Source organism: Rhinoderma darwinii, chromosome 11 (assembly GCF_050947455.1).
Source record: "Rhinoderma darwinii isolate aRhiDar2 chromosome 11, aRhiDar2.hap1, whole genome shotgun sequence".
Lineage (NCBI taxonomy): Eukaryota > Metazoa > Chordata > Amphibia > Anura > Rhinodermatidae > Rhinoderma > Rhinoderma darwinii.
In genome coordinates, this window is record NC_134697.1 from 98,624,938 (window position 1) to 98,647,389 (window position 22,452).

General features: G+C 44.3%; 1 pseudogene; it reads right to left on the reverse strand.

The window, feature by feature from the left end:
- The window catches only part of LOC142663099 (uncharacterized), a 38,031-nt pseudogene that overhangs the window by 11,235 nt on the left and 4,344 nt on the right, over positions 1 to 22,452 (reverse strand).

The following is a 22,452-nucleotide window of genomic DNA, read 5'->3' on the forward strand; positions in this document are numbered from 1 at the left end:
CCTTAGTGCGGCAATACCCCATTTGTGGTGATAAACTGCCGTTTGGGCTCATGGGAGGGCTCAGAAGGAAAGGAGCGCTATGTGTTTGTTGGAGTCCAGATTTTGCTGGATTGGTTTTCGGGTGCCATGTCGCATTTGCAGAGCCTCAGAGGTATCAAAGCAATGGAAACCCACCAGAAGTGACCCCATTTTGGAAACTACACGCCTCAAGGAATTCATTTATGGTTGTTGTTAGCATTTTGACAGCACAGTTTTTTGACAACACCTATTTCAATTGGGCTGTGACATTAAAAAAAATTTCATTTTTTCCAATAAGATGTAATTTTTTATGAAAAATTCTTATTTTCACAGGGAATAAAATACTCCATTTTGTTGCCCAATTTGTCCCTAGTGTGGCAATACCCCATTTGTGGTGATAAACTGCCGTTTGGGCTCATGGGAGGCCTCAGAAGGAAAGAAGGGCTGTGTGTTCTTTGGAGTGCAGATTTTGCTGGTTTGGTTTTCGGGTGCCATGTCGCATTTGCAGAGCCCCAGAGGTATTAAAGCAATGAAAACCCACCAGAAGTAACCCCGTTTTGGAAACTACACCCCTCAAGGAATTCATTTATGGATAATGTGACCATTTAGACCCAATAGTTTCTTCACAGAACTTATTTGAATTGGGCTGGGAATGAAAAAAATATATTTTTTTCCAATAATATGTCATTTTAGCTCAAAAAGTCTTATTTTCACAAGAAATAAAATACTCCATTTTGTTGCCCAATTTGTCCTGAGTGCGGCAATACCCCATTTGTGGTGATAAACTGCTGTTTGGGCCCATGGGAGGGCTCAAAAGCAAAGGAGCGCTATTTGTTCTTTGGAGTCCAGATTTTGCTGGATTGGTTTTCGGGTGCCATGTCACATTTGCAGAGCCCCAGAGGTATCAAAGCAATAGAAACCAACCACAAATAACCCCATTTTGGAAACTACACCCCTCAAGGAATTCATTTATGGGTGTTGTGACCATTTTGACCCCATAGTTTTTTCACAGAACGTATTTGAATTGGGCTGGGAATGAAAACAAAATTATTTTTTTCAAATAATATGTCGTTTTGGCTGAAAATTTCTTATTTTCACATGAAACAAAATACCCCATTCTGTTGCACAATTTGTTCTGAGTGCAGCAATACCCCATTTGTGGTGATAAACTGCCGTTTGGGCCCATGGGAGGGCTCAGAAGGAAAGGACCACCATTTGGCCTACTGGGGATTTTCTAGTGCGAAGTCATGTATGCAGAAGCACCTGAGGTACCAGTACAGTTGAAACCCGCAAGAAGTGACCCCGTTTTAAAAACTACACCCTTAAGGCATTCATCTAGAGGTGTAGTGAGCATTTTGACCGGAGACCTACACCCAATAAACTGTAATGTGGGTTCTCCTGGGTACGGCAATACCCTACATGTGGCTGTTATCAGCTGCCTGGGCACACAGCAGGGCTCAGAGGGGAAAGACGAGGGGGGATAAGCTGTGAGGGGGGCGTCAGGGTAAGTAAAATTGGGGTAAATTATAAACCAAGGGATGTATGATAAATTTTAAAACACTCTTTCATACAGAGTTCTGGTTATTCGGGACACGAGTCGCATTGATATATTGTGTCATCCCTTATAGCCCTCTTATAGCAGACTCTGCACCTCTTTTGACTCTTTCCCTTTCCACCGGTTTGGGGAACTTCCCCTGGAAAGTGTTGCCGCCCTGGTACGATGCGTGTGGCCTCGCTTCCAGAAGTACTGGGTGCCCCCCTTTCTTGGTCCCTAAAGATTAGGTTCTTGATAATCACTTCTTGAAATTCCAGGAAAGTTCCCGTCTGGCCTGTACATCGACGTAGCACGTACGCGTTGTACAATGCCATCTGTATGATGTGCCCGGCCAGCTTCTTATACCACACCGCATGGCGCTGTAGGGCTTCAGGATTTGATCTGACAAGTCCACACCTCCCATGTACCTATTGTAGTCCAGGATGCAGTCTGGTTTTGGGGTGGCCTTTCCTTCATATATCCTAAATTTGTAGGTATACCCTGATGCACTCTCGCACAGCTTATACATCTTCACGCCATACCTTGCCCTCTTACCCGGCAGGTACTGGCGGAATTGAACCCTCCCTTTAAAATGTACCAGGGACTCATCAATAGAAATACACTTCTCAGGGGTGTATGTTTGGGAAAACCGGGCACTGAAACGGTCTAATAGGGGTCTCCGTTTATACTAACGGTCAAAACTGGGGTCACCTCGGGGTGGGCACGACTCATTATCAGTATAATGTAAGAAGCAAAGTATTGCCTCATTTATTTATTTTTTTAGGTTCCAGTTCAGTTCTGAAGTTGCTTTGAGGGGCCCATATATTAGAAACCCCTATGAAACACCCCATTTTACAAACTAGACCCCTCAAAGTATTCACAACAGCATTTAGAAAGTTTATGAACCCTTTAGGTGTTTCACAGGAATTTAGAGCAAAGTAGGTGTGAAATGTAAGTTTTTTTTGTCAGAAAATCCTCTTTATATAATTTTTTTTACATCACAAAAGGTTTTATCAGAGAAACGCAACTCAATATTTATTGCCCAGATTCTGCAGTTTTTAGAAATATCCCACATGTGGCCCTAGTGCGGTAATGGACTGAAGCACCGGCCTCAGAAGCAAAGGCGCACCTAGTGGATTATGAGACCTCTTTTTTATTAGGCACCGGTGTCCGGTTTGAAGAGGTCTTGTGGTGCCAAAACATTGGAAACCCCCCAAAAGTGACCCCATTTTGGACACTAAACCCCTTGAGGAATCCATTGTAGTTTTCTTGGGGTGCATGCGGTTTTTTGATCAGTTTTTATTCTATTTTTAGGTGGCGTGGTGACTAAAAAACCGCAATTCAACTATTCTTTTTTATTCTATTTTTTTTACTGCGTTCATCGTGCGCTATAAATGACATATTCACTTTATTCTGCGGGGCGATACGATTACGGCGATACCAGATATTTATAGTTTTTTTTTATGTCTTATGGCGTTTGCACAATGAAATACGTTTTGTAAACAATCATTCACTTTTTGTGTTACCTTATTCTAAGAGCCAGAACGTTTTTATTTTTCAATCAATAAAGCCGTGCGAGGACTTATTTTTTGCGTAACGAACTGTAGTTTCGAACAGTACCATTTTTCGGTACATGCGACTTTTTGATCTCTTTTTTGGGAGGTGAAGTGACCAAACAATTGTGATTCCGGTACGGTTTATTATAATTTATTTTACGGCGTTCACCGTGCAGGATAAATAACGAAATAATTTTGTAGTTCAGGCCGTTACGGACGCGGCGATACCAATTATGTATAGTTTATTTGTTTGTTTATATATTTTTATTAATAATAAATGACTGATCAGGGAAAAAGGGGGATTTTTACTTTTAAAACTTTTATTTTCTTACTTTTACACATCTTTTTTACTTTGTCACACTAGGGGACTTGAGGGCAGGAGGCCCTGATCGCTATTCTAATACACTGCACTACATGCGTAGTGCAGTGTATTAGAACTGTCAGCTACTCACTGACAGCAAGCATAGTGGGTCCTGACGTTGTCAGGACCCACTAGGCTTCCGTCTATGGCCATTGTTTGGTGTCCGGTTGCCATAGTCACCATCGCCGGCCGCTATCGCGTAGCAGGCCGGCAACGGCAGCTTAACCCCTAAAAAGCCGCGATCTCTATTCAACACGGCTTTTAAGGGGTTAATCAGCGGGGACACAGCGATCGGTCCCCGCTGTAGGAGCTGTGACAGCCGCTGTACGACACAGCAGCTGTCACATCTCCTGTATGTGTCGGGAGGATGGCCGAAACGGCCTTTACTCCCGAGACGTACTATTAGGTCATGGAGCGCGAACAGGGAGCTTTCCATGACGTAATAGTACGTCACTGAGCGTTAAGGGGTTAAAAGACACCAAATTAAAAGGCGCACACCTCTTGATACATTTGGCGCATATTGTACTGTCCTGAAGCTATAATTATATATACGCCTGCTATCGTCAACAATCGCTTTACCGCCACAATCCGCCGTTTACGCTTGTTTTGCTGTCCCCTCATCTCCGGTAGAATGTCAGCTCTTTGGCAGCGGCGTCCCCTCTCCTTATATCTCGTTGTTTCCTCTGACAGTCAAGTTCTGCAGAATATGTGGTGCTCGTTTTCTATGGATTGTTCTTTATGTTGTGATTCTGGAGGGAGCGGATCTCTCTAGTGGTTGTTGGTTTATATCCATGACAACCACCGCTGCCTGTATAGACTTCTGGGGTCGTATATTTACAATTATTACTACAGAGACTTATACAATGTCACTACACGTCATACATACCCGACCTGCACCTCATATGTGGCTGCTCAATACTGACTGCAGGAGCTATGGGGAAGTCACGTGATCAGTCACATGGGGGGCGGAGGTCAAGAGGAGAGGATATAATACCTAGTGACTGCAGGACCTGTGATGACATCACGTGATCAGTCACATGTGGCGGAGCTAAACATTGTATATACCACTGACTGCAGGAGCTGTGATGACGTCATGGGAGGGGGCGGGGCTCAGCAGTGAGAAGCTGCTCTGTGAGATCTCCTGTGCTGTGCAGTTTATATGGAGGAGAAATGATGGAGTCAGTGTTTTATCTTTTTCTATAGTCAGCAGTTGTGCGAGAGCTGGGAGGCCTGGACATGCTGGGAGTTGTAGTTCTCTCCTCTTATACCTCCTCCTGTAATGTCCTCTGATATCCTATAATAACAGCATGGACATGTTGGGAGTAGTAGTTCTCTCGTCTTATACCTCCTCCTGTAATGTCCTCTGTTATCCCATGATAACAGCCTGGACATGCTGGGAGTTGTAGTTCTCTCCTCTTATACCTCCTCCAGTAATGTCCTCTGTTATCCCATAATAACAGCCCGGACATGCTGGGAGTTGTAGTTCTCTCCTCTTATACCTCCTCCTGTAATGTCTTCTGATATCTTATAATAACAGCCTGGACATGCTGAGAGTTGTAGTTCTCTCCTCTTATACCTCCTCCTGTAATATCCTCTGATATCCCATAATAACAGCCTGGACATGCTGGGAGTTGTAGTTCTCTCTTCTTATACCTCCTCATGTAATGTCCTCTGATATCTCATAATAACAGCCTGAACATGCTGGCAGTTGTAGTTCTCTCCTCTTATACCTCCTTCCAGTAATGTCCTTTCGTGACACCCAATTATATACCTTTTCCTGTGACGTTACCCCCCGCTTTAATACAGAACACCAGTGATTGTCTGTCCACTGTCTCTATCACTACCATCACTCCCGGGCAGCACGCCCACTGTCTCTATCACTACCATCACTCCCGGGCAGCACGCCCACTGTCTCTATCACTACCATCACTCCTGGGCCGAACACCCACTGTCTCTATCACTACCATCACTCCCGGGCAGCACGCCCACTGTCTCTATCACTACCCTCCCTCCCGGGCAGCACGCCCGCTGTCTTGGGGTTACATTTGATTCAGATCTTTCCTTTACTCCTCATATTCAATCACTTTCACGCTCCTGTTACCGTCATTCCAAAAACATCTCCAGAATCCGCTCTTTTCTTACTGACAAACCGCTACACAAATGCCTCTACACTGTGCCAGTCACTACACTAAACCACTACACAAACGCCTCTACCCTGTGCCTGTCACTACAGTAAAGCACTCCATCAACGCCTCTACCCTGTGCCAGTCACTGCACTGGTCGCCCATTCCCTTCAGAATAAAATGTAAACATATTAGTCTCACCCACAATGCTCTCCCCAGTGCTGCACCTCCTTACATCTCCTCCCTCATCTCTGTCTATCACCCTACCCATGTTCTACGTTTTGCCAATGACCTTAAATTAACATCCTCCAAAATCCAAACCTCCCACTCCCATCTCCAAAACATTTTGCGTGCTGCACCAGTCCTTTTGAATGCACTAACCCAGACAATCAGATTAGTTCCCCACTGTAACGTCCACAGCCGCAGACCGTCGTGCTTACCTGCCCCCCGACAGCCGCGGCTATGGACAAGTGAGTTCCGGGCAGCATCTCCCACCTGAGATGCCGGTACTCATTTCCACATCGCTGCAACTAGTTCCCATAGGGGGCGCACACTCACCCCCGGCCTTAAAGGGCCAGTGCACACACAAGTAAAATCTGTAATTAGCCCATGATCACCCTGGACTATAAAAAGGGTTCTGCCCTTTCATTAATTGCCTGAGCGTTTTTATGTTTACCCATGTTAGTCTTAGCAAATGGTCCCTTAGTGTTATCCTGTTCCCGTGCCCTGCTACCTGTATCCTGTATCCCGTGCTATAACTGTTCTTGTGCCTTAACCGGTTGGAGTCGTGTTGTGCCACCGGTCACGCCTGCTGATATACACCACGTCTGGTGTCTACAAGTCTATCTGTGCCGAGCCTTCATTACTGTCTGGACTATTAAAGGTACTTTTGTACTAGGACTGTTATTTTGCCAGCTGCTACTCCGCTACAGTGGTGCAGCCTAGTGGATCCACATACCCACGGATCATGACAGTACGCTCAGGCCATGGACCCCGTTGGTCAACCCGAAGCCATGACGACGTCACAAGCCATGCAGGCAGACCTGCGAGACTTTCGACAAGACCAACTCCTCCTGGCAGTGAACTCAATTGCACAGCAAGTGGATGTGCAAGCTGCAGTCATCACAGCACCTGTTCCTGTTGCTTCGGCTGGTCCTCCTACAACACCTCCTGTCAGTATCAGTACTGACTCCCGATTCTCGCTGCCAGTACCTCCTCGCTACGACGGAGACGCGAGTACCTGCAGGGGATTTCTGAACCAGTGCCAGATCCACTTTAGTCTACATGCCAAGCATTCTCCACCGATGGCGCAAGGATCACTTTCATCATCTCCCTCCTTTCTGGCAAGGCCCTAGCATGGGAAAATCCTATCTGGGAATGCCAGAGACCCGTGACTTCCAGTGTTTCCTACAGACTTTTCACACGGTATTTGAGGAACCTGGACGAGTCTTGTCAGCAGCTGCATCTCTGCTGATCCTTCGCCAGGGAAACATCTTTGTGGGCGAGTACGCCATTCAGTTCCCCACCCTAGCAGCAGAGCTGTCCTGGAACAATGAGACGTTGGTGGCTATATTCTGGGAGGGACTGTCATCCGAGATTAAAGACGAACTTGGCGCTCGTGAACTGCCACCTACCCTGGATGACCTCTTTCTGCTTGCTACCCGGATTGACATGAGGATCCGGAAGCGATCCCAAGAGGTTCGTCGGGAGAGAAGATTTCCCAGTCTGGCGCCTACTTTCAGCAATCCCTGTCGTCCTCACCAATTGTTCCACCAGAGGAGCCCATGCAAGTGGATCGGCTCAAATTGTCCGCCCAGGAGAAACACCGCAGACGCACTTCAGGACTTTGTCTGTATTTCAGCCTTGTTGTGCGTTTGTGCCCTTAGAAGCCAAAAAACTCTAGTGCCTAGGATTGGTTGTGACAACCCTAGGCGAAAGGGCGCTGAACAAAAGATTCTCTTCAAAACTGTCCATCCCCGTGACCATAGTGTCCAGCAAAAAGATGCACCGGGTCTCCGCCTATCTGTACTCCGGGTCCGCGGCAAACTTCATCCAAAAATACCTAGTGGATCATCTCCAGTTGCCCACAGTTCCTCTGGAGACGTCTTTGGCTGTTCCTCGGTGAATGGACTGCCTCTGCCCGATCTGATTGTATCTGAAACCAAGCCACTGAAGCTCCAAGTTGGAGCGCTTCATTCGGAACTAATTTTGTGTCTTGTTTTGCCCAAATCTGTCAATCCTGTTCTACTGGATCTGCCTTGGCTTCGACTACATGCCCCAGTCCTGGACTGGAATTCTGGAGAGGTTCTCCAATGGGGCTCCAAATTATCTCACTCGCTGTCTGTTGCAGATCTATCCTGTCCAGCCTCCTCTGCCTTAGTCATTGGCAGGATTACCCCATAATTTTGCTCAGATTGCGGATGTCTTCAGCAGGAGGGAGGCTGAGATGCTGCCCCCACACTGGGCTTATAACTGCCCCATTGAACTGGTTCCAAATGCGTCCCTTCCCCGTGGACGGGTATACCCTCTCTCCTTGCCAAAGACTCAGTCCATGTCGGCCTATATCAAGGAGAATCTGGAGCGGGGTTTCATACAAAAATACTCTGCCTTGTCATGAAAAAAGTCGTATCTCTTTGGCCTTGCATCGAATACCGTTGTCTCAATCAAATCACGGTCAAGAACAAATATCCGTTGACACTAATTTCCGAACTATTTGACCGCATACGAAGAGCCAAGATTTTTTCTAAACTAGACCTGCGTGGGGCTTACAACTTGATCTGGATTCGCCTGGGTTGACGAATGGAAGACGGCATTCAACATTTGAGACGGGCACTTTGAATACCTGGTAATGCCCTTCAGTCTGTGTAACGCTCCCGCGGTCTTCCAAGAATTCGTCAAAGATATATTCTGAGATCACCTCTATGTCTATGTTGTGGTCTATCTCGATGATATTTTGATTTTCTTTCCATATCCGACGACGCATCGGTGGCATGACTGTCAAGTTTTGCTGCGATTAACGGAGAATCGTTTGTATGCCAAGCTGGAGAAATGCGTGTTTGAGAAGAACTCTCTACCCTTCCTGGGCTACATCATCTCGGATCACGGCCTCAAGATGTATCCTGAGAAAGTAAAGTCCATCCTGGAATGGCCACATCCTCAAGGCCTGAGGTCCATATGTCGTTTTTTGGGATTTGCCAACTTCTACCGGCAGTTTATTCCAAACTTCTCTTCACCGACGACTCCCATCTCTACTCTAACCAAGGTATGAACGCCAAGGTGTGGACCCCAGAGGCAGAATCTGCATTCAATAGCCTTAAGAGTGCCTTCACGTCAGCCTCAACCCTCCATCATCATGAAATGTCTCAACAGTTTTCGTTGGAGGTGGACGCCTCCTCTGTTGGTGCAGGTGCACTTCTGTTCAAGAGGGGTTCCAAAGGGAGGGCAGTGGTCTGTGATTATTACTGAAGACTTACTCTATTTGGGATCGGGAGTTACTGGCCATCAAATTGGCTCTGGAGGAGTGGAGACAACTATTAGAGTGCACAGCTCATCCCATCCTGATATATATGGACCAAAGAACCTCACCTACCTCCAGTCGGCCCAGCGGCCCGTCAAGCCAGGTGGTCGCTGTTCTTCGCACGGTTCCAGTTTGTGCTCCACTACCGGCACGTGGACAAAAATGTGAGGGCTGATGCCCTGTCCAGGTCATTTGAAGCAGAGGACACTGTGGAGCCTCCGCAAAGTATCATTGACCCATCCTTTATTATTTCTGCTAATCCTCTTCAAGTTAGTGACATCCCTCCGGGGAGGACTTTTGTGCGGTTGGCAGACAGGGGGAGAATCCTTCGCTGGGGGCACAGCTCCAAACTGCCTAGGCACGCGGGTGCTCATAATACTGATTCCCCGTCATTTATGGTGGCCCACGATATCTGCAATGCTGTGGACAGGAATTCTGTTTTCCCTGATGTCACTGTCCATACATGGACAGAGAAATCAAGCGGAGAGCTCCAGGAGCGAAATCCACGGCCACACAGGGATTCCGCTCCTTCAGGGAGCTACAGTGGCGCTAGTTGATAGCAGAGCAGGGAGATACCTCCCTGCTCTTCTAAAATCCCGTCGCTACCCCTGTAAGAACCGCAGCGGCTGCTAGCGGTGCCGCCGCCCTCATGTGTCGCCACTAGCAGCCGCTATGGCTGCTACAGCGGTAGCGACGCTACTGAGTGAAGAAGCGCCCGGGTGGAAAGACGACTGCTGAATCGCCGAGCCCTGGGGCTTCTGAAACAAGCAGGGGAAGGGAGCCAACGCAGCGCCCCCTTCCACCTGCTGGAGTGATCCGCCCTGTGCAAAGGCACAGGTCGCACACCCCTAAGGCCGGCCCTGGTCATCAGTATATGATCGGTGGGAACCGACAGTCTATGACCGGAGACCATGAAGGTCCATTCTGTTATTCATTGCTCTATTTTCAAGTCATTTCAGGAAAATAATTTTCGGGCCTGCAATTTGCCTTCTCCACCAACAATGATAGTGCAAGGTGAACAATATACACCGCGTTCCAAATTATTATGCAAATGTTATTTTTTGCTGATTTTCCTAAATAGTCGATGCAAATGACAGCCAGTATAATCTTCAAGCCATCAACCGTTGGAGTATAATGTGAATTTTATTGAACAAATCTCCTAATGATAACAGATTTTTTTTTTTAGAAGTAAAAAACTCAAAATGCACTGTTTTAAATTATTATGCACAACAGAGATCAAAACATTTTAAAGGTTGTAAAGAGAACTAAAATGTTAATTTCTTGAATTTGCAGCATCAGGAGGTCATATTTACAGAAATCAAAAGCTCTTTCAATCCAAAAAAACTTAACAGGCCAAGTTACATGTTAACATAGGACCCCTTCTCTGATATCACCTTCACAATTCTTGCATCCATTGAATTTGTTAGTATTTGGACAGTTTCTGCTTGAATATCTTTGCAGGATGTCAGAATAGCCTCCCAGAGCTTCTGTTTTGATGTGAACTGCCTCCCACCCTCATAGATATTTTGCTTGAGGATGCTCAAAAGGTTCTCAATAGGGTTGAGGTCAGGGGAACATGGTGACCACACCATGAGTTTCCCTCCTTTTATGCCCATAGCAGTCAATGACACAGAGGTATTCTTTGCTGCATGAGATGGTGCATTGTCATGCATGAAGATAATTTTGCTACGGAAGGCACGGTTCTTCTTTTTGTTCCACGGAAGAAAGTGGTCAGTCATAAACTCTACGTACTTTGCAGAGGTCATTTTCACACCGTCAGGGACCCTAAAGGGGCCTACCAGCTCTCTCCCCATGATTCCATCCCAAAACATGACTCCGCCACCTACTTGCTGACGTCGCAGCCTTGTTGGGACATGGTGGCCATTCACCAACCATCCACTACTCCATCCATCTGGACCATCCAGGGTTGCACGGCACTCATCAGTAAACAACACGGTTTGAAAATTAGTCTTCATGTATTTCTGAGCCCACTGCAACCGTTTCTGCTTGTGAGCGTTGTTTAGGGGTGGCCGAATAATAGCTTTATGCACACTTGCAAACCTCTGGAGGATCCTTGAGGTTCACGGGACTCCAGAGGCACCAGCGGCTTCAAATACCTTTTTGCTGCTTTGCAATGGCATTTTAGCAGCTGCTCTCCTAATACTATTCATTTGTCTGGCAGAAACCTTCCTCATTATGCCTTTATCTGAACGAACCCGTCTGTGCTCTGAATCAGCCATAAATCTTTTCACAGTACGATGATCACGCTTAAGTTTTCTTGAAATATCCAATGTTTTCATACCTTTTCCAAGGTATTGCACTATTTCACGCTTTTCGGCAGCAGAGAGATCCTTTTTCTTTCCCATATTGCTTGAAACCTGTGGCCTGCTTAATAATGTGGAACGTCCTTCTTAAGTAGTTTTCCTTTGATTGGGCACACCTGGCAAACTAATTATCACAGGTGTCTGAGATAGATTACAATGATCCAAAGAGCCCTAAGACACAATACCATCCATGAGTTTAATTGAAAAACTAATAATTAAATGCTTATGACACTTAAATCCAATGTGCATAATAATTTGGAACACGGTGTATTGTTGAAAAGATCTTGGACTTAAGAATCTATCAGAATAAGCTACAGTACTTGATCCAGTGGAAGAAGTGTGGATCTGAGGAGAAATCTTGGGAACCAGAAGACAATTTCTATGCTCTCAGGCTTACAAAATAATTTAATCAGATATATGCTAACAAGCCAGCCCCTAGGATGTCCAGAGGAGATCCTGGAAGTTGAGTACTGTCGGAATTTAAACCCAGAAACTTCCGTCTCAGGCAGTATTCTTCTCAATGAGCTCTTGATGGCACTAACAGGGCCACTGCTGAATCTGTTGTCTAGTTTCTCCTGACTTTTGCCTCTCTGGCTTTCCTGCCTTGTTTGCCTGCTTGGCAATCGGGAAATGCAAGACTTTTATAGTAAGCCATAAGGGTGAGACCAGACTAGTGAGCTTCCTGCATATAGTTTAGTTCCTTTCTGCCTTAGGGCCCATTCACACGAACGTGAATAACGTCCGTGTGCTGCGCATAGAAATCATGCGCAGCACACCAACCTATTGATTTCAATGGGGACGTTCACACATGCTTGAGTTTTCACGCAGTAAGTGTCCGCTGCGTAAAACACTGCATGTCCTATATTGGTGCATGTCCTAATCTGCTACAGATCTTGACATCTATCTTCTGGTGAGCCATTAGACTTTATTCCAATCAGACTCCTGACTATGCAGTCTCCATTTTAGTCACTATATCCTACAAATTACAGGCTCCATCTGTCCAAGAACCTTTCCAGACAATTCTGGAAGATAACCTCCTTTTTAAATTAGACCAAAACTTTCTTCCATAGATCCCAGGATATTGTCATCTCTTCCTTTCTAAACTAAAAAAAGGAACAGGAAGGGATATTTCGCAATCTTAATGAAAAGCGATCAGTCCTCCAATACGTAGAAGCTACAAAAAAAAGAAAAAAAATGGAGATTGGACAACAGCCTATTACGTCAACAGGAAAAATAAAAGGAGAAAGGCTTCTAAAAGATCCCGTTTCTGTTGGATCCGATTAGCCATCTGTGAGGCTTACAAAGCCGTAAACAAGACGGCTCTGTAATATCTTAAATCTCACTCAAGAGCAGTTGCAGTCTCCTGGGCCGAAAGGGCCTTGGTCGAGCAGATTTGCAGAGCGGCTACATGGAAGAGGCTACATACTTTCACTATAGACCAGATGTTCCAGCAAATGATGATATGGCTGTTGACTGGAAAATGAGGAATTAGACTCACCTGTAATTAGGTTTGCTGGAAGTGTCTATGACACCACCGGGGTATATTCCCACCTCTAATTGAATTTGCAATTGTAAAGAATTTGCCAGACACAGCTTCTGTGTAAACGCCCGTGGTTAATCAGCCTGCATCTGTGCCTAGGTCTGATAGAGTGACTCGATCTGCTACCACTCAGGCTGGTAGGCTGAGTGGGAGCCTGGCCAGACGGTCCTAGCTCCCGCCCTTGGTCTACTTATACCTTCATTTGCTGCTTGTTCTTTGCCTGTGATTCTTTTGCTTCCTGGCTCTGCTGTTCCTGCTTTTCCTATTGACCTCTGCTTCATATTGACCTTGGATTTACTGACTACTCTCCTGCTCTGCGTTTGGCACCACGTACACTCCTGGTTTGACTCGGCTCGTTCACTACTCTTGTTGCTCACGGTGTTGCCGTGGGCAACTGCCCCATTTCCCTTAGCTTCTGTGTACCCTTGTCTGTTTGTCTGTCATGCACATATTGAGCACAGGGACCGTCGCCCAGTTGTATGTCATCGCCTAGGACGGGCCGTGCAAGTAGGCAGAGACTGAGTGGCGGGTAGATTAGGGCTCACCTGTCTTTCTCCCTACCCCATCATTACATAATCACAGGCCCTTAACCTTTTCTACCCTGGTCCCTGACACAACTATGGACCCCCTTGAGATCCTGGCTCAGAAAATGCAGCGTCTCTCCCTACAGGTTCAAGGCCTGGCTCAGAGGTGCAACCAGCGTGATGCGACCCAGGTGGTGCCCTCCACCTCACCTCTTGAACCCCACCTCAAGTTGCCTAACCGGTTCTCAGGGGACCAGAAGACTTTTTTCTCCTTTCGGGAGAGTTGTAGGCTCTATTTCCGTTTAAAGCCCCACTCCTCAGGTTCGGAGAGCCAGCGAGTGGGTATAATTATGTCTCGGCTCCAGGATGGCCCCCAGGAATGGGCCTTCTCCTTGGCTCCTGACGCCCCTGAACTTTCTTCTGTTGAATTTTTTGCGCTCGGGCTCATCTATGATGAGACTGACAAGACTGCCTTTGCCGAGAGTCAGCTGGTGACCTTACATCAGGGTAGGAGACCCGTTGAGGAGTACTGTTCTGACTTTAGGAAGTAAGGTGTAGCGTCTCGGTGGAATGACCCTGCCCTGAGGTGCCAGTTTAGATTGGGTCTGTCGAACACCCTGAAAGACCTGTTAGTTAGTTATCCCTCTTCTGACTCTCTTGATCAGGTTATGGCGTTAGCGGTACATCTTGACCGACGTCTCAGGGATCGAAGACTTGAACTTTTTGTGCCTTCTCCTCTGGCTCCCCTATGTTGGCTCCCGAGGTTCCGTTTCTTCGTTCTTTCACGGAAAACTCGGATGAACTAATGCAACTCGGGGCCTCCGTGTCTCCCCCAACAACGTAGAGAGCTCCGCAAGAAGAATGGTCTCTGCTTCTACTGTGGGGATGACAAGCATCAAGTGAACGACTGTCCTAGGCGTAAGAATACTCCAGCCAGAAAACTTCCGCGCCTAAGTGACCATCGGGGATAGTCGCTTGGGCGCACAGGTATTTCCCGTAATTATGAAACCTAATAAGATCTTGCTTCCCTTTCATGTCTCTTTTGAGGGTAGGTCTGCCACCGGCAGTGCCTTCGTGGATTCAGGGTCTTCTGCTAATATTATGTCTGTGGAATTTGCTATGTCTCTAGCTATGCCATTGATTGATTTGCCTAAACCTGTCCCGGTAGTGGGTATCGACTCCACTCCACTAGCTAATGGTTATTTTACGCAGCATACCCGTTTTTGAACTGCTTGTTGGCTCCATTCATATGGAGCAGTGCTATGTACTGGTGATGCAGGGATTATCGTCCGATTTGGTTTTAGGCCTTCCTTGGTTGCAGATGCATAATCCCACTGGGGATCTTACTAAATGGGGTAATGAATGCATGACGTCCTGTTTTTCCATTAATTTGGTTTCTCTCGCTGAGTTAAGGATGGTGGTCTTAGGCCGTACATCGATTACCGAAACTTGAATAAGGTCACTGTAAGGAACCAATATCCCCTTCCTCTGATTCCTGATCTCTTCAATCAGGTTCAGGGGGCTCAGTGGTTCTCTAAGTTTGATCTTTGGTGGGCTTATAACCTTATCCGAATCAGAGAAGGTGGATGAGTGGAAGACTGCGTTTAACACACCCAAAGGTCATTTCGAATACCTCGTCATGCCCTTTGGGTTGTGTAATGCTCCCGCAGTCTTCCAGAATTTCATAAATGAGATTTTAAGAGACTACCTGGGGGTATTTCTTGTAGTGTACCTTGATGATATACTTGTGTTTTCCAAGGACTGGTCCTCCCACATTGAGCATGTCAGGAAGGTGCTCCAGGCCCTTCGGGAAAACAAACTCTTCGCTAAAACCGAAAAATGTGTGTTTGGGGTGAAGGAGATACCATTTTTGGGTCAAATCCTCACTCCTAATGAATTCCGCATTGACCCTGTCAAGGTTCAGGCTGTGGCGGAATGGGTCCAACCAAAGATGGGAGGAAGGGTAACTTCTCTTTGTATTTTCCAATCAGGTGGAGGCAATCTCAGGTGTGCTGTCTTGGAGACTTCCAGGAAACCGAATTGCTGATGAGTCTAATGCCTCATGCACACGACCGTTGTGCCACTCGGGCCGTTTTTGACGCCATCCGAGTGGCACCCGATAGTCTTCACGGACCGATTCACTTTAGCGGATGAATCGGGTGTTTATGAAAAATGGTACGAGTCTCCGATCCGAGGAAAGATAGAACATGTCCTATCTTTCCTCGGATCACTGATGGGACTCGGACGGCACACACGGCCGTGATCCACAGAAGATTGGTTGGGGATCCCAGACTCTCGACCGTTTATTGCTTAATTTAACTTGGATTCGTTTTTCCTTAAAAGCTTTGAGCTTATCTGATGCACTCTGTATCCTTTTTTTTATCTTTTTAAAAACGTTAACAAAAACAGTTAAGAATACAATGAGTCCCAGACCTGATACAAGAGTCAGTGAAAAGTATTATGACGCTATTCAAATTTTGACCTAAAATATGCATAAAGAAGGGGACTCAAACTATCCCGTTTCTAAATTTTTAATGAAGGGAATACCATTTTTTTTTTTTTTTATCTAATTCAATTTTAGTAGGAAAAAAATTAGAGTTTTTGCAGACATGTCATTGCAGCACCTCTCCACCAATCATTCTAGTATACAGTTTAGCTATATCAGCAGAGAATATGACCTACTACGCCAAAGAATCCATGGGATGCATCTTATAATTGGGATGCTTGTCCGCAAGTAAGTCCATGTTTTAACAGATACTGTACTATACAGGGGTAAAATTTTGTTTAATAGTTAGCTAGTTAAAGATAGTTCCCACATTGAGACATATATATAATCTCATGATAACGCTGGGCGCTGTGCCTGCATAGTCACCCATGAATGGCAGCAGAGTCACACTACTGTACAGAGAAAGGCTGTCCTATGGTAATGTGAAGGATGGTTTATATTCCCTGTATTAAATGACATTATGAATTATCAAGCAGGATGCCGAATTACTAAAATATGTATTCTCCATTATTTGAATTACCTTTCCTCTACATAGTTCTGCTTGAGTCACAAAGTAATGTGTTATCTTTATTTGTGTACCGTGTGGCCTTCATAGATCCATGCTAGCCGGTTGGCTGAAGACCCAGACATAAAATGTTTGTCGTTATCTCCCTCATGGGAAAGAACAGTTAACAACACCCCATTGTATGATTGTGTTACCTGATGTCAGCATTTTAATGAAGAATTATAATTATGTACTTGAAATATTCTTATGGTCTGCTATTGGCTGAATAAGAATTATTGTCACATTGCCTCTGATTGGTTAACCTCAAGCCTACACTCTTTTAGAATTATATTATTGTAATTGAGTTTGGCAATAAACCCCCAGTGGAGTATTTTGAACATACCAGCGTCTGTGTGTTTTCTTCTCCTCTCTCGATATATATCGGTATGAAATATCCTGGATTAGGATGCTGGATAAAGTTCCTGGCGTGAGTGTCTGTTGGAACACTGGTCTAAATTTTAGTCTAATATATTTTGAGCCATTGACTTCCATGACAATAATGTCCTGTCCACGATTAGAGAATGCATTGGATATGCGCTAACTGATGCCTGTGTATATTATTATGTAAATTCAAAATGTATAAAAATAATCCACATTTCCTAACACATTCCAGTAGGTTATAGTTAAATAATAAACATAAACAGTATTTCTCCAATAAAACTATAAAAATAAATACAAAAAATTAAGTTTTTATAAAAGAAGTTGCACAAAAATACAATAAACAAGATTTGTAAAAAACATAAAAATAAACAAATTTGGTGTAACAGGAACAACATGTTCAATAATTCTAGCACAATTCTTGTGGTGATCGGTGGAGTAGAAGAAAAACAAAAACACACACAACTATAATAAAAATGTAAATAAATGACACAATAACTTATAATATTATCGTTGTCGGCAACACATCTCCCGATGTAAATAAAGAAATGTACTGCCGACATGATAGAAATGTATAGGGATGAACGATGGTATTAACGATTGCTCGTCCCCATACATATCCAATTATTGCTCCATGTGAAAGAGCAAACAAGTGCCGATCAACGAGCTGCCTCCTTGATCGGTGCTCGTTTTCACGGCCCTTATCAGGCCCGGTAATAGGACCTTTATGCTACCAAAAGTGAAAACATTGTTAGCGGCTGCTTAACATAAGTGAATAATCTGATTTTTAAAAGCCTTAAAATGTTCCTAAAACATTTCCTGCATAATGAACGAGATAACAGCCTCTATGTGAATTCTCCGATGCTGAACAAGCTCTGAATCCTGTAAAGCCTTTTCCGCATTCCGGTCATAAATATGGCTTCTACTCTGTGTGAATTCTCTGGTGATGGACAAGACTTGGTTTCTTTGAAAAACATTTTTTACACTTAGAACAAGCAAATGGTTTCTCCCCTGAGTGAAATCTCTGATGTTTAACAAGATTTGATTTCTGGGTAAAGCCTTTTCCACATTCAGAACATGAAAATGGCTTTTCCCCCGTATGAATTCTCTGATGAACCTTGAGTTTGACTTTAGTAATAAAACATTTCCCACAATCAGGACAAGAATATGGCTTCTCTCCTGTGTGAATCCTCTGATGTTCAACAAGATCTGATTTTTGGGTAAAACGTTTCCCACATTCCGAACATAAAAATGGTTTCTCCCCCGTGTGAATTCGCTGATGTTCAACCAGAACTGATTTTTGGGTAAAACGCTTCCCACATTCCGAGCATGGATACGGCTTCTCTCCTGTGTGAAATCTTTGATGTTTAACAAGATTTGATTTCCGGGTAAAATGTTTACCACATTCCAAACATATATGTTGCTTCTCCCCAGTGTGAATTTTCTGATGTTCAACAAGACCTGATTTCTGGATAAAAGCTTTCCCACATTCAGAACAAGAGAATGGCTTTTCCCCTGTGTGAATTTTCTGATGTTCAACAAGACCTGATTTCTTGGCAAAATATTTGCCACATTCAGAACATGTAAGTTCAACTGGCTTCTCCCCTGTGTGAGTTATTTTATGTCTAAAAAGTAATGATTTTTGAATAAAACTTTGCCCACATTCTAAACATGAAAATGGCTTTTGGCCTGTGTGGGTTCTCGTATGTTGATCAAGGCCAAATTTACGGGTAAAGCATTTCCCACATTCTGAACAGGAATATGGCTTCTCCCCTGTGTGAATTCGTTTGTGTACAAAAAGATTGGACTTTTTTGTAAACTGTTTTCCGCATTCACCGCATTGAAACATTTTATCCCCTCTGTGTCCTCCACTTGGGGTAACAATTAGTGATTGATCACAATATTCCTTATGATTAGGGAGATTAGAGGATAGATCTGTACTGTGATGTCCCGGATATACATTAAGGGTAAAGATGTTTTCTATTGAAGAATGTTGAACGAGATCTTTATTTTCTGCCTGATAATTTGACAACAGGAAGTTCCCCTCTGAGTTTCTTCTGGGATTATCTGTGATGATAAAAAAAAATATTCGATTATTTTCAGCTTTTTTCAAACCATAAAGTAGAAATGTGTTATAACAGTCCTATTAAAATCTTTGTATAACATTTTATCATGCGTCAACACTACACACAATGGCTTCTCAGAATTGCGTGACATAAAAATGCTTTTTTTTTTCCATTTTATTGTGCAAAAGTAGCAAAATGGAAAAACCCCCCACAAAAAAACCAACATATTTTGTATCGCCATAATCGCAACCACCTAAATAATAAATTTCAAGTCATTTATACCACATCTAAATGGTGTAAAAGGAATAAAAAAAAAATAATGGCAGAATTGCTGTTTTTTTCCATCCCCCCCTCAAAGTTAATAAAAAAATAGAGCCATTGAAAAATATGTGTCCTGAAAAAAACAAGCCCTAACATGGCTACATCTACGGGAAAATTAAAAAAAAGTTCTGGCTCTTGGAATGCAGCAATAAAAAAAAAACACCTTAAGGCCTTGTTCCCACAATACAGATTTTCTGCAGATTTTGCAAGTATGTTTTAAGATAAAACCAGGAACGGAACCTGAACAGACGAAATATATAAAGGAAGACCTTAAAGTGTCTCATCTCTTGGATCCAATTCTGGTTTTGGTCTACAAAAGGCAAAATCTGCACTGTGGGAACCGAGCCGAAGGGCGAATTCAGACGACCGTAGTATACATCTGTGTGATGGCCCTTAAAACAACGTCCGCCACACAGACGCGGGTATTTTAACACGTGTGAAGGGTCCGTTGAAGGTTAGAACATGTCCTATTGTCTTTCTTTTTAACGGATCCCACCATAGACTCAAGTCTATGGCGATCCGTGAATACGGGACCCGCACGGGTGCAACTTTCCAAGTTTTTCACGTCCGAGTTTGCACCTGTTCGTGTAAATCTGGCCTAAGAGGTTTATAGTCTCTCTCTGTGTAAAAAAAATCTCTCTAGCGCTGTTATAAAAACAAATATTATGGGGCAGATTCACTAATCAAAATGCACCAGAATTCTGGCTCAAATTTATAAAGTGTTCTAAATGATAAAGTTTAGACATTTTTTAGGATTCATTCCCCCTATGGGGGGGACGTTTATCAATCTTTATATGCTAGTTTTCTGGCAAAGAAAAGTCACAAAAGGGTCAACATCTTTAGGACTTTTAGGTTTTTTGCACCGTCCTTGCCACTTTTGGAAAAAAGGAGGCGTGGCTTAAAAAAAAAGGCTGCGGCCCGACAGAAGTTCTAAAAAAAATTGTCAGAAAACTCGTAAATTATAGTGCAAATCTACGCCAGCTCCTAGCTGCCGTAGATTTCAATCTGTGGGGCTTAACAAGGTAGAAGCCTGTGCCAGGTCCCGAACCTTACCATTCCCGATCGGACAATAAATTAAAAAGGTATCCTCTTCTGACCGCTTCTCCCCTCTCTGCGTCTTAATAAATCTCCACGTGTGTTTAAAAATGGACCTACGGGACTGTAAAAATATTACAAACCCACATTTACTAAGACTAGCGTATCTGGGACAAGTTCTATATTTTGTTAGGTGTTGCTTTTAAGTCACGTCCCCATTTTGCTAGATCATGATCCTTTTCCGGCTAAGCCGCGCACCCTTGTCAAGCGTGTCAAAAAAAGGGACTCAAACCGTTCATACATGTGGTGCACGGCACGTACGCCAATTCCGGCTCAATTCGATTAGTAATTCTGCCCCATGGTTATTACTCACCTGTGTTCACATCTACTGGAATGTCCTTCTCCTCGTACTGCTGATATCCCGGCGCAGTCTCTTCTTCTGCATCAATCTCCACTTTTATATTAATCAGATCTTCACCCTGATTTGACATATGTACAATTCAGTCGACAGTTGAAGAAGTCTAAAGACCCTATTAGACGGTGCGATTATCGTACAAATTTTTGTACAGTCGAATGCAAGAGATAATCGGCACATGTAATAGCGTGTGACGATCGAAAGACGAATGATAAATCGTTGGGTTTCTGAGGATCGGCCACATCAGATTATCGTTCGTCACCGCCATATCCCCCTCGTCTATTCAGAAATCCTCCCGTCATTAGCAGTTCAGAGATGAGGGCGAATGAGCAACGATCGCAGCAACGACTGATCATCGAAAATCTTTAGCAATCGTTGTCACGTGTAACAGACCGTCTTTCCAACCAAACAACTCGCAGAATATCTGACCGTCTAATAAACCCTTAAAAGGAACCACCAAAAATCTGTACCACATCTACCAAAGATGACACAACCCTCATACATCTACCTGAAGATCCCGCGGGACATTTTCCTCTGGACAATCCTGGCAAACCGGAAGACTAGGATGTCCCTCCGGTGGTTTTCTTTTAGTGATTCCATCTGTCGGAAATATGTGCAGTGATTGAATACATTGTTAATTCGGGATAATCAGATGATGGGGGTATCTAGATGACCCTCAAAACTGTTTTACCATCAATGAAAGTCTCCTCCTCCTCACATTGCCAATCAGCCCTCATATAAGTCTCCTGTTCTACTTCGTCTTTAACTTCAACTTTAATATCATGAAGATCTTCACCCTACACAAAAACAACAACAAAACCACTTTGGTCTAATGACTCAATATAAAAGATATTATAATAATTGGTGAGACTTCAGCTCCATGTACCTGATGATCCTGCAGGATATTGTGGCTTGTCTTTGGACAATCCTGAGACTGCAGGTGACGGGGACTTCTCTCTGATGGATTTCGCGTACCTAGACCATCTGTAGGAGACACACACAGAATGACTATTGGGGCAGATTTACTATTGTTGTTGTTCCGTAATTCTGTCCTAAGTTGCGTCTTTTTTTTGGGCGCAAATCAATGGAGACATAAGAGCAGATGTTTGCTCCTCATTAAACGTTTTTCAGAAGGGAAGTGGCTTAGCAGAAAGGGGCGTGTCTTAAACGCATGCATAAAAGCCAACCAAGAGGCAGTATCAGAAAGAGAAAAGTGTCTGGCAAGATGCGCCATATTGATCATACAGTGTACGGCACTTTGATAAATTTGATATGTCCTCCGACTCCCTGGCCTGAGATTACGATGTCTAAAGATTAGACAATATTAGTAAATCTGCCCCATAGTGTATCCACCGTTCAGCCAAACCCTTAAAACCACCGACAGGTGAAGTTAAGAACACTGATAATCTGGTTACAATGGCGCCTGACAATGATTGGGATATATTAGCCAGCAAGCGATCAGTCAGTTCTTAAAGTTGATGTGTTGGACGCAGAAAAATGGGCCAGTGTACGGATCTGAGCAACTTCGACAAGGGCCAAATGTCAGAGCATCTCCAATACAAAACGGCAGGTCTTGTGGAGTGTTCCCGGTAAGCAGTGGTTAGTACCAATCAAAAGTGCTCCAAGGAAGGAGAGTTGGGTCCATGAGCGTTGCTTACTCAAGGATGAGATGGAATTAGGATGCACTATA